Genomic DNA, 19,393 nt, shown 5'->3' with positions numbered 1-19,393 from the left:
TTTGCCCGTATTGCGTTTCTTTTCTGGTGAAATGTTTGCCTGCATTGCATTTCTTTTCTGGTGAAATGTTTGCCCGCATTGCGTTTCTTTTCTGGTGAAATGTTTGCCTGCATTGCGTTTCTTTTCTGGTGAAATGTTTGCCCGCATTGCGTTTCTTTTCTGGTGAAATGTTTGCCTGCATTGCGTTTCTTTTCTCGTGAAATGTTTGCCCGCAATGCGTTTCTTTTCTGGTGAAATGTTTGCCTGCATTGCGTTTCTTTTCTGGTGAAAAGTTTGCCCGCATTGCGTTTCTTTTCTGGTGAAATGTTTGCCTGTATTGCGTTTCTTTTCTGGTGAAATGTTTGCCCGCATTGCGTTTCTTTTCTGGTGAAATGTTTGCCCGCAATGCGTTTCTTTTCTAGTGAAATGTTTGCCCGCATTGCGTTTCTTTTCTGATGAAATGTTTGCCCGCATTGCGTTTCTTTTCTGGTGAAATGTTGCCCGCATTGCGTTTCTTTTCTAGTGAAATGTTTGCCCGCATTGCGTTAATTTTCTGGTGAAATGTTTGCCCGTATTGCGTTTCTTTTCTGGTGAAATGTTTGCCCGCATTGCGTTTCTTTTCTGGTGAAATGTTTGCCCGCATTGCGTTTCTTTTCTGGTGAAATGTTTGCCTGCATTGAGTTTCTTTTCTGGTGAAATGTTTGCCCGCATTGCATTTCTTTTCTGGTGAAATGTTTGCCTGCATTGCGTTTCTTTTCTGGTGAAATGTTTGCCCGCATTGCGTTTCTTTTCTCGTGAAATGTTTGCCCGCAATGCGTTTCTTTTCTGGTGAAATGTTTGCCCGCATTGCGTTTCTTTTCTGGTGAAATGTTTGCCCGCATTGCGTTAATTTTCTGGTGAAATGTTTGCCCGCATTGCATTTATTTTGTACTGACACGTTTGCCCGCATTGCGTTTATTTTGTACTGACATGTTGCCCGCATTGCGTTTATTTTGTGCTGACATGTTGCCCATTGCGTTTATTTTCTGGTGTCCGGGGTAACTGTTACTGCATTTATTATTTAATGGTCATAGGTGGCTATGTTTGCTGCTTTGTGGTTACGGTATACTATTAGCATCACACAGTTTCTGCACACCCATGATGCAAAGTCTCGTTTGTCCACATCATGGCTCAAAAACACTGCTTTCTTATGCCTCGCTGTTAAATCATTACATTAGCTCCGCCCATACAATGGCATGGCCACGCCCATTTTTCACCGCGGCAGCCCCCTCCCCAGTCTTCGTCGCTGCGCGCTCCTCAGTCCTCCCCACTTTTCGTCCCCCCCACGACCCCCCTGCCCGTCCCAGGTTGGACCCACAAAAATCTGGTCACTCTACTTTATCAAACGTTGAATTGAATGTTTTGAAACGTTTATTGAACGTTTTATCGATATAACGTTCGATAAATCTATAACCCCTTAGTGAATTCAAAATTAGATTTTACCCATGAGGTAAATTATTAAATGTTTGAAAAGGTTGTTGATAAAGCTTAGTGAATTGAGGCCTATATAGAGTTAGATCGAGCAGTCTGGTTGATGGAGTGGTGCCTTAGTGACACTAGTCAGGGTGTCATCCCAATCAGCATCTGATATATCACCCACCTCTCAATCCCAATACAGTAAAACCACCATTATGCGGCGCCAACAGGGATTGGCTGATGCCGGATAAGTATATTTTCCGGTTGCATGAGACTCAATGTTAAAATTAGGCCTAGCTAAAAAATAGTACTATACCCTGCACTGTATACTTACAATAAACTGTGCATTAATATTGAAATACAGTAATTCAAAACAAAAATTTGCGTCTGCGCGCGAAGATTCGCGATTGCACGCGAAAAAGTTGTGCGGCGTTATAACGTACGCAAAACACTTGTGCGACCGTGATATCAGTTATCTTGGTTTAGTGAATCAAACCCAAGGTGTGATATCTTTAATAAGGTGTGATATCTTTGATAAGGTGTGATATTTAGTGAATCAAGCCCAATGAGTGGCCTGTGTAATCATTGCACCGAACAGCGTCAAGATCAGCTGTCTGGATGAAGTGCCCTTTATAGTGTTCAGTAAGGGAGAATCCTGAAACTTCTTCGGAAGCAGGTTAAACTGACTGTAGACCGCATGCCTTAAGCGCATAAACTTGCAGAAGGCCATGTGAGGTAGGGAAAATCAACTGTAAGGGCTCAAACCCACTAGCAGCCTTTTCTAAGCACTAGCGATTTGAAAAACTCTCGCTAATGCAATGCTATGGGGGATTTTTATAAAATCACATCGCTGGTGGGATCACACCCATAGCATTACATTAGCAAGAGCTTTTCAAATCACAAAGCACTCAGAAAATCGCTGCTAGCGGGTTCCAGGTCTTATGCTGGATACACACCATGCGTTTCCGCGTTCGATGCGTCCGTCAATACGCATCGATTCGATTATTTCCGACATGTCCGATTCAAGCTTCGATGGATCGTTAGGTCGATTTGCCATACTTTACATGGCAATCGACCTAAAAATCATCGAAATGTGTTCGGAAATGCTCGGAAATAATCGAATCGACGCGTATCGACGGACGCATTTGATGCGGAAACGCATGGTGTGTATTCAGCATTAGTTGGGAAAATGATTTTAAAGAACCACTAGAGAAAAGCTGGTAAGAGGCTGACATTTATTTGTTTTTAAACAATGCAAATTGCCTGGCTGTTCTGATGATCCTCTGCTACTAATGCTAGGTACACACAATGCAATTTTCTGACACATTTACTGTCAGACTGACTATTTCCAACATGTCCAATCTGAATTCCGATTGATTTTCTGACCAATTTTCCATAGAAGTGAGTGGAAATCAGAAATCAGATTGGACATGTTGGAAATAGTTGATCTGAGAGTAAATTTGACAGAAAATTGCATCATGTGTACCTAGCATAATACCTTTAGCCATAGATCTTGAACAAGCATGCAGATTAGATACTCTGACTGAAGTCTGACTGGATAAGCTGCATGCTTGTTTCAGGTGTGTGATTCAGACACTACTGCAGCAGAAGAGATCAGCAGGGCTGCCAGGCAACTGGTATCATTCAAAAGGAAACCAATTTGGCAGCCTCTCATTTCAGGTTCCCTTTAATGCTAGAACTATACATTATGGGTGACCTTTATCAAAGTGAAAGTGTTCTTAAAAAATAGACTCACACAGTTCTAAATACAATGCTGTTTTTTTCATCTGCCTTTATCTTGAATCATCTTGTAAGGGAACACAGGCAGTGCCAGTGTTAACTAAATTGCTAGCTGCACTACATTTTTTTTAGAAAAGGCTCCTATCAAGCTGGCAAAATTGTGGGATTGTCCCAAACCACTTCCAGAATCCTGGTCTAGGTGTTAAGCCCTATTCGGAATGTTGCTATGTGGTGTTCAAAGGACTGCCTTTTTACCCACAATTCCACGGGAATCTTATGGCCTTGTGTTAAATCACCGCTGTAAAATGGAATTATCGACACGTTACCGAATGGTTACCAAATGTTATCGAATGCGGGAAAACCTTGATGAATACAACTAGAAATCGTTAAACTTCGAATTCGGTAATTTAACGAACTGGAAAAAGTTATCTCAAAGACAATGATGAATCGAGGCCTATGTGTTTGGTAGAGTGGAAATGTTAAAGGATACCCGAGGTGACATGTGACATGATGAGATAGACATGGCTATGTACAGTGCCTAGCACACAAACAACTATGCTGTGTTCCTTTTTTTCTTTCTCTGCCTGAAAGAGTTAAATATCAGGTATGTAAGTGACTGACTCAGTCCTGACTCAGTGACTACAGTGTGACCCTCACTGATAAGAAATTCCAACTATAAAACACTTTCCTAGCAGAAAATGGCTTCTGAGAGCAGGGAAGAGAGAAAAAGGGTCAATAGTTCATAGATTTTAGCTCTGGCATACTCCAATGAATATGTCATTGAGCAAAAACAATAAAACAGTTAAAACTTAAAAAGTAGATTTAAACATAAAATAAAACTGTGGAATACTGTATCTTTAAAAGTCATTTTTAGGAGAAGGAGGATAGATACAATTGTTTATTCCATTAGTTTATTTTAGCCTAGGGAGTCCTTTAAAACAAAAAAAAATGAAAGGCCTTTTTTCAAATTTCAAAATGAATAAGTCTGCCTGATTCTGATATTTAGAAAGAAAATCCTAACATAGTAAATGCCATTGCTCTCATTATAAATGGAAAGAAAAGGGTATTCTACAGTTAATTTTATTCTAGGTCAAATGTACGGTACATTCTATACTAATGAATATTAACATTTTTTTGCAATAGTGCCCCTTTAAGAATAATGCAGTTTATTCCTGCAGTAGAGATACACTCAGTTAATGTAAAAAATGTTTAAAGGACTTACGAGCCGAAATGTAAAAAAAAAAGTTCAGTACCTGTAGCCAATTTGAATGCACAGAGTACGCCATCTGCGCCCTCCGTGCAGTTCTGCCATGTCCCCGCTGCTCAATAGCCCCCCGGGCCGGCTCTCGACCCCACAGCCCAGGTCAGGCTTTTCTGCCTCCTCTAAAATGTCCGCCTGAGCTGGCCGCAGCTGCGCAGTCTGTGCATTCAAATTGGCTACAGGTATTGAACTTTTTTTTTTACATTTCAGCTCGTAAGTCCTCCTAACCCAGAAATATAAGCCATAATTGAGCTCAGATAAAACAGGCAATGAAGTATGGAAATGTAAGATAAGCCCACACAAGATTGTCAATTATTATTATATGGCATTACTATTAATGATCTCCTCATTTCAGTTTTCAACTTTATTTTATTTTTTTTAATATATTTTAATGTCTTGCTTTTATTCTTGTGCATTTGTTTCAAAGACATTAAAAAAATGTATGTCTTATAACAATAATTACCAAGAGATATGATCAGCTAAAGCTACGTGTAAAGCAGGCCATACACTGGCTCGATTCACGGCCGTTTCGACAGCAGATCCGATCCTGGGATCGGATCTGCTGCCAATCGCTTGCGCTAAACGCACCCGCCGATCCGATTCCCTCCCGAAATCGGATCGGACCGTCGATCGCGCCGTGCGGGAAATTACCCTCGATCGCCCGGCGGTAGGAGCGCGTCGCTTGCGGCGTACGATTCGGGCCCGATCCGAGCATGTATACATTACCTGAAGCTGGCTCCGGGGTCCTCTTCTCCTCGCTGCACCGCATTTCCGCATGTCCCAGTGTACGCTTATACTTCCTGTGTCACTCCGGTGACCAGGAAGTTGAAATAGAGGGCGCTCTATTTGAACTTCCTGGTCACGGAGTAACACAGGAAGCGCCGGGATGGAGCAAGAACAGCGGTGCGGTGCAGTGCGGAGAAGATGCCCGGGAGCCAGCCTCAGGTAATGTATACGGGGGGGGGGGACAGGCGGCAGGAGCAGCTGAACAGATTGTGATCGGTTTCAGGCTGAAATCGATTCACAATCTGTTTGCAGTAAAGGCAGCCATACGATCCCTATCTGATCAGATTCGATCAGATAGGGATCTGTCAGCTGGTCGATCTAATGGCACATCGACCAGTGTATGGCCACCTTTAAGGTCTAGCTATTTAGCAAGGTCTAGCTATTTACCCCTCCAGCTCAGCGCCCCCCCCCCCCAACCACGGCTGGGGGGGGGGGCGATTTTTTCTAATTTTACCTCAGGCGGCAAAAAGTCTAGGGCCGGCCCTGTATATTGCGAATACTGAATACAATGTTCTACTTTGTTCTTTATTTGTATTTTTCCCCGAATGTTAGATGTTAAGGAAATTCTACCGGTACAATATAACGCATATGTTGTAATTGTCTTCTAACAAGTACCAATAAAAAGTTAAATTTGGTAATAAGACTGTTCCCAGGAGCTTACAGTCCAATAATAATAAAAAAAAAGAATAATGTAGCATTTTTGTGTGTCAATTATTATTATATGGCATTACTATTAATGATCTCCTCATTTCAGTTTTCAACTTTATTTTATTTTTTTTAATATATTTTAATGTCTTGCTTTTATTCTTGTGCATTTGTTTCAAAGACATTAAAAAAATGTATGTCTTATAACAATAATTACCAAGAGATATGATCAGCTAAAGCTACGTGTAAAGGTCTAGCTATTTAGCAACAACAATGTTATATTGCCAGGGCCGGCCCGCTCACGAGGTGGAGTGAAACATTTGCCTCAGGTGGCAGATCTGGGGGGGCGGCACCCGCCTGTCCATGCGCTGGGGGCCGCCCGCCGAGCTGGAGGGGTAGCGGGCAGAAAGGGGGTATTGGGCCTAGTGGCGTGGAGGGCGGTCGGACCCCCCCTCCCTCGCCTGGGTCCCCCGATCTGCGTTCCCCTCCAGCGTTAACTATAAGCCTGCCTATGATGAAGAGGCAACGGGCGGGGGAATCACTCACCACTTCCGTGTTCCATCGTGCGCTCCACTGACATCACTTCCTGCAAGGGCATCCACTTACAATGCAGTGGGCGGCGTTGCAGGAAGTGACGTCAGTGGAGCACGCGATGGAACGCGGAAGAGGTAAGTGATTCCTACGCCCGTTGCCTCTTCATCATATGCAGGCTTGTACTTAACGCTGGAGAGGAGCGCAGATCGGGGGACCCAGGCGAGGGAGGGGGGGGGAAGTCCGACCCCCCTCCCCGCCGCTAGGCCCACTTTCTGCCTGCTACCCCTCCAGCTCAGCGCCCCCCCCCCCACCACGGCTGGGGGGGGGGGGGGCGATTTTTTCTAATTTTACCTCAGGCGGCAAAAAGTCTAGAGCCGGCCCGGTATATTGCGAATACTGAATACAATGTTCTACTTTGTTCTTTAATTGTATTTTTCCCTGAATGTTAGATGTTGAGGAAATTCTACCGGTACAATATAACGCATATGTTGTAATTGTCTTCTAACAAGTACCAATAAAAAGTTATAATAGTAATAATAATAAAAAAGAATAATGTAGCATTTTTGTGTATCAAATAGCTGTGACTTCACACCAGTTGGTTGTGACATACAAAATATTAAACTGATCCATAAGGCTGCTTTCACAGTTGGACATTACAGGCGCACGTTAGAGCAGCCTGTAACGCAGCCCAACTCAGTCACAGTAATGAAAAATCAATGGGCTGTTCACAGTTCCCACGTTGCGTTACAGTGTAACGCCGGACGTTCAAAGAAAGCGCAGCATGCTGTGCGTTATACGCGGTTTTAGCTGCGTTAGACTGTTTGCACATGCTCAGTAAGGGGAGAGTCCGCTATTGTTCCTAGCCACATGGCTAATTAATATTCACTGCACTGTAGTGTTGTCCAGATCATGAACAATTCGGATCTTTGATCCGGATCTTTTTTTGTGAGTCAAATCATCCGAATCATTATAATGAAGGATTCGGTTCATAGTGGATGTCTGGAAGAAACAGGAACTGCAGCTTCTGTGCACAAGCACAATCTTCCTGCTGCATCTCTCCCTTCCCCATTAGCACCTTCAATGTGCCCTTATTCTCCTGCACCTCTCTCTGCTGCACCCCTGCTTCCTGCTTCCCTAGTAAAATGATTCAAAGATTCGGTTCAAATATCCGGATCTTTTCAATGATCCGATTCGAATCATCCGAATCATTGAAAAGATCCGACTTCCCAGGATAGCACGAAGAGCCTCATAACGCAGCTCAATCTGACGTCCAACTTCAACACCACCATGCGTTGCGTTAGGGGCACGTTATAAGACCTTAACGTCCCCTAAAATGCAACGTCTTGGTGTGAAAGAGGCCTAAAACTAAACTGATCCATTCCTGCTCATCTGTGATTGGCTGCACCTTTATCAGTTTGGCTACGGTTGTCTTCTGTATTAAAGGGGTGTTAAATTCCCCCTATATTAAACTTGAATTGTCCCTCTGCCATAGAGTAGAGGAAGCTAACAGTTGTCAGAAATCCAACACATAAGAACTCAAACATTGTGTTTGAATTAAAAGCTCTTATATGACTTTATGGTATTCAGATAACATTGTTACTAAGGGAAAGAAAAATAAACATTTCTCATTATAATTCAAGTAAACATTTGAAATAATAAACAGGAGGTGTCAAATGTCAAGTGCCAGGGGTCCAAGTGTCAAGGTAATCCATTGATTTTCCTCAAGAATGCAAGGCTTTGATATGTCTCTCAACTGTTAAGAAAAATGCAACTTCTTGGAGGTAGATTTTTCATTGTAGGAATATCCTGAATAACTTTTTCCATTAACTCTGCAGCAGCTGGAGATTATTACATCACCACCGCCTGAGGACACCTCTTCCACTGCCAGACCTCACTTCTTCTCCCAGGAGACAGTGGAACTTGGAAGACCCTTCTTCATGGAGAACTTGCTCCATCAGCTTCCTCAGGTTATCACTCTAGTCTTCTGAGGAACAAAGTGACTTGTCATTTCCAATCTACCTGAAGATTCAGAGTAGGTCTATGCTCTAGCAAAGGCTCCGACAGCACCTACTTTCAATGGTCGCCTCCTCCAATATGATGCAAAGTGCGGGTTACCTGTATTTCATGAGAGGCAGAGGCCGCAGACATAGGCCCGTGCAGGCCGTACAGTGGAACATGGGCACTATGTCCTCTAGGGCCTGTGCAATTGGACCGGTTAGGGCCTGATTATCCTCTAGGCTTTTATCCATGCACTTCTCTTTGAAACTCAAGAGAAACAAAATAACTTGGGCCCCAGTCATATACAAGTTTAAAATGTGTGCTACGTTAGTACAGTGCCTAGAGAATGTGACCTAGGTTCATGTACTTTTATCTTATCTGCATTGTTTGGATCCATCCATGATCTGTTATGACCACGCCCACTCACATGGGGCCTGCTTCAATTATTCTGCACAGGGGCCCATTGCTGGCTTTGTCCGCCACCAATGAGAGGGCACCACGACTATCATGCCCTTACAGCTCAGTCTGCACAAGCTGGGACCATTCTCAGGACACAAGTGAAGCCTGATATCATTTATTGTTCCAGCTTCCTCATTAACTGAATTCTCCCAAGTTACCTCTCTGGACTTTGGGTACACACTGTGAGATTTTCTGGCCGATTTACTGTCAGATCGATTATTTACAACATGTTCGATTTGCTTTCCGATCGATTTCCGAGCATTTTCCGATCGATTTCCTATTAAAGTGCACGGAAATCGATCGGAAAGCAAATCGAACATGTTGGAAATAATCGATCTGACAGTAAATCGGCCAGAAATTCTCATAGTGTGTACCCAGCATTCTTGCTATGTCATTTTCATGTTAAAGAAGCCTCTGTCCCAAAAAATTTAATCATAGCTCCTCCTTTTACAAGTTGCATCAACTCTATAGGTCCATCCATATACAGGAGGAGTGCCGGCACTGATCAGGAAATGCACGCTGAATGCTTGGGTGCCAGGGGCAGATGCCAGCAGCACCAGAGTTCAGCTGTTATATAGCCAAACAGTGCTATTGTACAGCGGGGTTGACAATTTGTATTGGACTTTGGTTAGCCGAGCTCTAGAACAGCTGCATGCACATAGTTGAGAAATGGTAACAGCTATATGCATTGCTGATTACTATTAGGGCCCATTCACACTTAAGCGGGAATCGCGCGATTCCCGCTAATTGCAAAAAGCTAGCATTTTTTTTAAACGCTAGTGCTATGGTAGCCTATGGCAGTGTTCTCACGAACGGGTTACCTGCAGCGTTTTGCCGACGATTCTGGAGCGATCGCAATTAGCATGTATAGAACTGCTAATCACGATCACTCCAAAAACGCAAATTTGTCCAGTGATTTTTCTGTGTTAAATTGTGGAAAAATCACCCCTGCAAAATGCTAGCGGTAATCGCTAGCGTTTTGCGATTTCTAGTCTGAATGGGCCCTTATGGGCTACAAACGAGTGGTGTTGGCTGCAGCACTCAGCTGTACAGTTAGGAGTAGTTTGGGTGGGATAATGTTAGTTGTAAGAGTGGGGTTAGTGTTAAGGTGTCCACACACTATACACTAAAATGATTCCATTTTACGACAATTCGATAAATATGATCGGATCTCCTGAAAAAATCATACGTTTTTTTTTTTAATTGGACTGAAAAATCCGATCGGATTTCCAGTGTTTTTCGATTTCTATCGATCTGGAATGCTGCTTTTCTTCAATTTTTCTAAAGATTGTATGGTGTGTGTTAGATTGTCAATTTATTAAAGAGACTCTGAAGCAAATTTGTTTTACTATATTTACCTTAGCATTCGCTTCAGAAGTCTCACCAGCGCTAAAACGCCGCATCCCCGCCGAAAAACGAAGGCTGCAGACCCCCCAAATCCCCGGGCAAAAATCCACGACCAACTTGGTCGTGGATTGTGCTGCCCTAAGAGGCTGAGCTATTTGCTGTAGCTCCGCCTCTCCTGCTGTCGATCGCCGCGCGGATTGCCGCCTCTCCCCCGCCCCTCTCTGTGAAGGAAGAGTGAGAGGGGCGAGGAGAGGAGGCGATGCGCGGCGATTGATGGCAGGAAAGGCAGAGCTACAGCAGAGAGCTCTGCCCCTTCCAGGAAGTTCCGTCCTTAGACCCCCCCCCCCCCCGGGGATATTGGGGGTCTGCAGTCCTCATTTTTCACCGGGAATGCAGCGGTTTGCGTCTGATGAGAGTTCTGAAGCGAATGCTAAGGTAAATTTAGCAATTATTTTTTGCTTCAGACTCTCTTTAATATACACACCCTAGCAATTTTCTCAGAGTTTCCAATCATTTTTATCATAATTGAGGAAAAATTGAACATATGGCATTGGTCATATTTCTGAAATGTCACAATCAGTCAGAAAAATTGATTGCACTTCTTGAACTGAACTGATATTTTAAAAAATGTATGGTGTGTGGCCACCTTTAGGCGTAACAGCTGGGGTTTGTGTTAGGCATAGATGGGGGGTGTTAGTGTTAGGCATAGGTTGGGAGTTAGGGCCCATTTCCACTATCGCGAATTCGCATGCGTTTTTCGCATGCAAATTTGCATAGCAATATAAGTGAATAGGACTGTTTCCACTTGTCAGGATTCCTTTGCGTTTTTCTGTGCAGAAAAAATTTGCATGGCAGAGCCATCAGAATTCGCATATCACATACCGCTATGCGAATCGCATACAATGTATTTAATAGGAAATTCACATGAGGTTTGGGTATGCGAATTTTCATGCGAATTCGCGAATTCGCATAGAAACAATGGAAACGCACACCAGCACTGCCATGGTTAAATTCGCATACATCGTCATGCATGTGCATTAGCATAGACCCGCATGCGAAATTCGCATCCGCATGCAAATTTTTACCGCGGCGATTCGCACTGCACTCCTTAGTGTTTGGAGACAGGGTAGTGGCATGCATGTTCCTGATGCTATGCCATTATTTGAATATCTAAGTGGCTTCTTGGATAGTGCTGTTGGTCGCATCCAGATTTCTGTATTCGGAAAGCCAGATAATGCTATGCACAGCCATTCAGCACCATTAGCAGGGAACAGAGTCACAAAGTTGCGCTTCATGTGCAATGTGGAGCGTTGATCAACAATCCGACACGCCCTTGTGGGATTTCTTTGGTAAGTATGTGTTTTCTTACCCAAAGTTTGCTTCAAGTACACTTTACTGTCCAAATTCTGCCCCCCTCTCATCATTAATTACTTGAGGTAGTTAGTGAAGACCCTGGAGGAGGAACCAGCCATTCTCTCCCTTTGAGCTGGGAGCAAGAAGATTTCTGTGAGACTTCTGTGTACATTGTATGCAAATGCTCACATCTTGGAAGTGGGACAATCAAATTAAAATTGCATGCTTTTCAGAAAAATTAGCATCTTTTTGATTGCCTCTACAGTGAACACAGAACACCTGGCCCCACCCACCTCCTTCCTCTGCTGGTGAAGGATTAACTCTTTTTGGCCTGCCTTGCAGCACTAGAGCTCAGCAGAGTCTTATTTTCCATACCGTCCCGAGTCTCTTTAGAAAAGGCTTAAATAAAAGAACTGTGAGAAATTGTTTCTTATTGCAGACTGGGCCGGGCAACAAGACTTACTTATGGCTTTTGTAAATACATTGGGGAGGGTGTGAGAGGGAATAAACGCATTTTTAGAAATGGTGCGAGAATGAATTGGATTGGAAGAGGATCAGAGTGCCGAGTTACATTGTTGGCCATGAAGAGGTAATCTCTCAGCAGTAGTGGGAGGAGGTAGGTGGGATCAGATGGTCTGTTTTGTGCAGTTATGAAGTAAAAGTTGTTCAGTAGCTGGGGAACATCATGTCTACTTGCAACTGCCAGTTTTGTGAAGGGATCCTGTGTTACTTTATTGTCTTTGCCAAACTGACTTTCTATGGAATCGCTGCATCAAATAATGCGTGTAACAATAGCCTGGCCCCCACGACCTCTGCGGGACTTTTGCCTGGACTCAGGAGGAGAAGAGGAGATGCGACGGAATTGGAGCAGGTAAATATTTTTAAACAGTGCTCCGCTGTACTCATCCTGCTCTGCAAGAGGTAAAAGAGGAGGAGCAGCCCCCCATAGCCTGCAGTCTCGAGGGGAAGGGGGGTAGATGCAGTGCTGCGGGGGACCCCTGTGATGATCTGTTTGCTGGAGGTCCCAGCAAAATTTGAAAATCATAGAAGCATCCTAGGGCTGCCAAGACACTTTCCTGTTCAGGGACAGCAGAAATATCACACATTTCAGCATCTAATCATTTAAATTCTTTGGGATGCAAATGAGGCAAAACATGGGCTCACACACAATGTGGTATAATAGTCTTTACTGAAGATAAAAAAAAAGATAAAAGTACTAGTATAGATGTCAGGGGCGTAACTATAAATCACCGGGCCTCCCTGCAAAAATTTGGATGGGCCTCCCCCCGGCCCAATCAGGGCCGTTTTGGGGGCAGGAGGGATCACAGCATGAGGAGAGAGCATGGCCGAACATCGGCGGAGAGGGGGGACACTCTCCCCCTCACCTCGGGCTCTCCCCTCAGCGCGCTCCCCTCCTGCAATTATCAACGGCAGTGGGCGGCGGCTGGAACACATACCTCCATCCACTGCAGAGGTCCGATCTCTAAGTGCTTTGCGCTACTTCCTGTTGAAACAGGAAGTAGCATCAGACACTTAGAATGCGGAACCTCCGGCGCGTGGAACCCATGGATGTATGTGTTCCTGCCCGCTGCCCGCTGCCACTGTTAATTGCAGGAGGTAGCGCTGAGGGGAGAGCCCAAGGTGAGGGAGGGGGGGGAATGTCCCCCCTCCCCGCCGACGTGCGGCCATGCTCTCTCCTTATGCTGTGTCCCCTCCTGTCCCCAAAACGGCCCTGAGCCCCCCCCCCCCCCCGCGAGTGCGGGGGCTGCAGCCCCCATTGTTACGCCCCTGATAGATGTGCCCAACTAACTCCAAAATTCAAGATGAATACTAACATAAATAAATATAAACACTGTAAGGAAGCAAAGTGCTGGACAGAATGTGTATTTCATGGGCCCAATGTGCTTGGAAGTGCAGTACAGCCTGCTTTATCCCCTTTTTCGATTCAGCTTCGGGGTTAGGTTTAGCCATGTCACACGCAAAATTGGAAGAATAATTGATGCTTGACTACGTTTCCCAGAATCCCAGCACTATAGTAGAATAGACACCAGGGAACTGTATAGGGGAGGGATCGAGGACCACTAGTTACCAAGGAACTGTATAGGGGAGGGAGGGTGACCACTAAACAACTGAGACCTGCGTAGGGGAAGAAGCACCACTAGACACAAGAGAACTGTATAGGGGAGTCGATAAGGTCACTAGACACCAGGGAACTATATAGGGAAGAGAGGTAGGACCACTAGACACCAAGAAACTGTATAGAGCAGAGAGGGGCGACTAGATACCGGGGAACTGTATAAGGGAGGGAGGAGGACCATATGACTCTGGGGAACTACCGTCTTTCCCCGAATATAAGACACTGTCTTATATTCTTTTTGGGGAGGAAATGTGTGCTAGGGCTTATTTTTGGGGGTGGGAGGGGCTAGACGCTTTGTGTATGGGCAGGTGCGTGGACTCTTACCGCACCTCCCTTGTGGCTGCGTCCCCCTCCGTTCCTGGTAATTCCTCCAGTGGCAGCAGATTGTAATGGATCTGTGAGGGCGCCCTTTGATCTTCACGCAGTACGCCAGGCCGGCTCTGCGCTGGCGCTCTCTTTCTGTCATCATGTGCCTGGCGCAGAGCCGGCCTGGCGTACTGCGTGAAGATCAAAGGGCGCCCTCACAGATCCATTACAATGCCGCTGCCACCGGAGGAATTACCAGGAACGGAGGGGGACGCAGCCACAAGGGAGGTGCGGTAAGAGTCCAAGCACCTCCCCATACACACAGCGCCCCCCCCCCCCAGCTAGGCCTTATTTTCGGGGTAGGCCTTATATTTCAAGCATGCTTGAAATATAAGGGAGGCCTTACTTTCGGGGTAGGTCTTAAATTAGGGGAAAGACGGTATATAGGGGAGGGAGCAGTGGCGGCTCCAGCTTCACATTTTTGGAGGGGCACAAAGGCTGGCTGGTGGGGCCCATTTGTGTGATCAATGTTTATCTTGCGAGCTTTAGATATTTTTCGCCTAACTCAGGTGATAAAATTAAGGCTAACTAGTTCAGCAATTATAGGAACCAAAAATAAACATCACAAACAGAACTCGGAGGCTTTTGAGCAGAGCAGATAGTCCAAATGATGGTGCTGTTATTGAAGAAACGTTACCTACAGATTTACTTGGCTAGTTTGCTAGCGTGCTTTAATCTTTACTTTCTAGCAAGCTGCTCCTGTGTGGACAGATCACAGACAAATTATTTCAGCCCCCAGCATGCAAGGGGAAGAGGAAGAAGCAGAAGGGAGAGAAACACTCTGTGTGTAAATCCTTATCTTATTAGCTAAGCATTACTGGAGACTAGAGCTTGTATTTTACAGACAGGAAGCTAGAGTTTATTGGCTAATTTAAAAGAAAAAACAGTAAGCTTTTAGCTTGTAAGCCTTCTTCAGACTCTATTCCTGTTGACTGACAATGTTAGAACATAAAATCAGAAGGAGGTAGAGAGATTTTTTATTTTGCAAATATAAGTGTCATCCAGATGCATTAATTACAAGGAATGTTGCAAGGCTTGTGAGGTATTTTTTGGCACATATATAAGACCATTGGTTTACTTAACCAATGGTCTTATTAGAAGACCAGACTAGCCGCACACAGAGCGGAGCGTCCCTTGCGTCTGGAACGAGGTAAGTCTCCGCCCACTTTCGCCGCCGGCCAACACTTAACAACGCTGGAGGGGAGAGAGGCAGGAAGGGGGGCACAAAGGTGAGGGATGGGGGGGGGAGATGTCCGCCCATCCCCACTGTCCCCATAGCTCGCCTTCTCTGCTCTGCTCCCTCCGGGTGGGGGGCTGGGGGCACACCTGGGCACATATACCCCTGCCTACATATACTGGGGACATATACACCTGCCTACCTATACTGGGGACATATACACCTGCCTACCTATACTGGGGACATATACACCTGCCTACATATACTGGGGACATATACCCCTGCCTACATATACTGGGGACATATACACCTGCCTACATATACTGGGGACATATACCCCTGCCTACATATACTGGGGACATATACACCTGCCTACCTATACTGGGGACATATACACCTGCCTACCTATACTGGGGACAAATACACCTGCCTACAAATACTGGGATATATACACCTGCCTACCTATACTGGGGACATATACACCTGCCTACCTATACTGGGGACATATACACCTGCCTACCTATACTGGGGACATAGACACCTGCCTACATATACTGGGGACCGATACACCTGCCTACATATACTGGGGACCTATACACCTGCCTACATATACTGGCCAGACTAGCCGCACACAGAGCGGAGCGTCCCTTGCGTCTGGAACGAGGTAAGTCTCCGCCCACTTTCGCCGCCGGCCAACACTTAACAACGCTGGAGGGGAGAGAGGCAGGAAGGGGAGCACAAAGGTGAGGGATGGGGGGGGGGGGGAGATGTCCGCCCATCCCCACTGTCCCCATAGCTCACCTTCTCTGCTCTGCTCCCTCCGGGTGGGGGGCTGGGGGCACACCTGGGCACATATACCCCTGCCTACATATACTGGGGACATATACACCTGCCTACCTATACTGGGGACATATACACCTGCCTACCTATACTGGGGACATATACACCTGCCTACATATACTGGGGACATATACCCCTGCCTACATATACTGGGGACATATACACCTGCCTACATATACTGGGGACATATACCCCTGCCTACATATACTGGGGACATAACACCTGCCTACCTATACTGGGGACATATACACCTGCCTACACATACTGGGATATATACACCTGCCTACCTATACTGGGGACATATACACCTGCCTACCTATACTGGGGACATATACACCTGCCTACATATACTGGGGACCGATACACCTGCCTACATATACTGGGGACCTATACACCTGCCTACATATACTGGGGACCTATACACCTGCCTACATATACTGGGGACCTATACACCTGCCTACATATACTGGGGACCTATACACCTGCCTACATATACTGGGGACCTATACACCTGCCAACATATACTGGGGACATATACACCTGCCTACATATACTGGGGACATATACACCTGCCTACATATACTGGGGACATATACCCCTGCCTACAAATACTGGGGACATATACCCCTGGCTACCTGGGCACATATACCCCTGCCTACATATACTGGGGACATATACACCTGCCTACATATACTGGGGACATATACCCCTGCCTACATATACTGGGGACATATACCTCTGGCTACATATACTGTGGACTACTATACTCATGGCTACTTATACTGGGGACACCTATAGACCTGGCTACCTGGAGGTACCTATTTTGGGGGAACTGCTGTCAGATTATCTGCATTTTTGTGGAACCGTTGTTATGTATTTTGGGGAACAGCTGCCAAATTATGTGTATGTTAGGGGAACGGCTGCTGCCAAATTACGTGTATTTTAGGGAACTGCTGCCAGATTGTGTATGTTTGGGGGACCACTACTGCCAGATTATATGTCCTTTATGTGTTACGTGTATTTTGGGTGATCCGCTGCCAGGTTTCGCGTATTTTGGGGAACTGCTTCCAAATTATGTGTATGTTGGTGGAACTGCTGCTGCCACATTGTCTATTTTGGGGGAACCACTTCCATATTATCTGTATTTTGGAGGAACTTCTACCAGATTATGTGTCTTTTTGGTGAAATGCTGTCAGATTACATCTATTTTTGGGGGATACACTACGGCAGAGCTCATACTTCCTCGGCAGACCTTTTACATCACTGCTAAGGTCATGTATATTTGGCCCCACCCATGACCACGCCCACGGGGTGCTTGACCACGCCCATTTTCCCTCCAAGTGTGTCCACTCACTTCTTTTCCCAGGAATCGACCCCTGGGAAGAACACTAGACAACATAGAACTGTATAAAGGAGGGAGGACCACTAGACACCAAAGAACTTTATAGGAGAAGTAGGTGGTTCGTGAGACACCAGGGAACTGTATAGGGGATGGAGGAACGTGTGCTAAAGTAAAGTTAGGGCATAGTTAAAGGTGTGTATTAGTATCCCTTTGTCCTGGCTCCAAAAGTTGTGAAGTAATAATTATTCATACCCCTGGAAAATTTTGACTTAAAGTTACTTTTATTGAACCAGCAAGTAATTGTTTGATGGGAAATGACATAGGTGTCTCCCAAAAGATAATAAGATGACGTACAAGAGGCATTATTGAGGAAAAAACATTTCTCAGCTTTTATTTACATTTGAGCAAAACGTGTCCAGTCCAAAATTATTCATACCCTTCAGCACATAGCACATAACAGGTGACATGAGGCAACACTGTAGCCATGGATGCAAGATGCTGGATGAGGGGATGGAGATCCCATTGCTGGAACGCCGAGAGCAGGTGAGTAAAGTAGCACCGCATATCTAGGGAGGGGGAGACAGGGAGTGCAAGTAGGGGGACATTTGGGGAAGGGAGCTGCTTCTTGCTGCCCTCTACTTGTTGCTGCCCTGTAGCATGTAATTCACGTTGCTTAATGGAAGAACTCCCCTGGCCTGCTTATGGTACGTGCAAAACATCAGACTGACCTATCAAAACAGGTGCAAAGTAAACAGAAACAAAAGCATCATCCAAGGTAACCAATGAGAATCCTTTTTTGATTCAATATTTTATCCTGACTGGTTGCTCCAGGCAACTACCTCATCTTTTTTGTACATTTTTGTGCTTTTGTTTTGAGAAATGGACCACCTCTTGCGGATAGATATGCTTGAAGGAAAAGAAATCCTGTACAAATCGACTCTTTATTTTTTTCAGTTTTTATTATCTATTGCCTCTATTACTGGATGTTCCTCCTCATAATAGAAAAAAGCCTATGAAGCTAACTAATGACATTTCTGAAAAATACAAAAGAATAAAAAAAATGTGTACGACACAAAGGGATTACAGCTGAAGCAAAGAACGAGATACGTTATATATCCCAGATGGCTGTGAGTATTTGTTAGTTTCACTCTAATGTATATTGATCTAAAGAGGATTTCTAAAAAATAAAAGCCCTCTCTTCTGAATGAGGGCTGTCCCCCTAGCAACAGTTCACCGGTGAATAGACTACACCTCACAATACCTTCTGCATCAATCTATTTTCATTTGTTCCAAAGGCTTCCTTAGAATTCTTTGGAAATATATGTGACAATCACGGGAATGGATGTTGCAGCAGGAGACAGAAGAGTATGCGGTAACATGGCCTTTACAGGTTAAGTATGGAAATAAAAAACATCATTGTTCCCAGAGCAATGCAAGGTGCTGTGCTTTCAGTGAGCTGATTTCCAGATCCCACAATGAAAAGAGCACATTTTGGACACTATTGCTATTATCTTGAATTATGACACAGTGTATTATGCATGAAATGAAAATATGATAATCTCTAACTCATTGGCAACTCAGAATATGTAGCCTGTAGTCGTGAAAGAAATTAGAAGGCAAAGAGCTAAGCAGTATCAGACTAGAGACTTAGAAGACTGGTGGTTTTGCAGAAGAATTTAATAGTACTATTGTGCTACTGCAACAATATGCGAATAATCATGGCTGATCGCAGGTGGAAGGGTTGACTTCCGAATCCGATGTCACAAAAGCACAAAGTACAATATGGCTGTGATTAACAGCACAAAAGCAGAGCATGAGGATTCAATTAGGTGACCTCCATGCTAACGATACAGTCATAGTGAAGTCATGTGCGGTCACTCTACCTGCCAGCTGTATGCTCCACTTACGGCAGATTCTAGGCTAAACTGCACACAGAACAAGGGTGTAAACATTGCACCCCCCCTGGACTCATGA

Source organism: Hyperolius riggenbachi, chromosome 4 (assembly GCF_040937935.1).
Source record: "Hyperolius riggenbachi isolate aHypRig1 chromosome 4, aHypRig1.pri, whole genome shotgun sequence".
Taxonomy (NCBI): Eukaryota; Metazoa; Chordata; class Amphibia; order Anura; family Hyperoliidae; genus Hyperolius; species Hyperolius riggenbachi.
The sequence above is the reverse complement of the archived record's forward strand: the minus strand, read 5'-3'. Positions refer to the sequence as shown.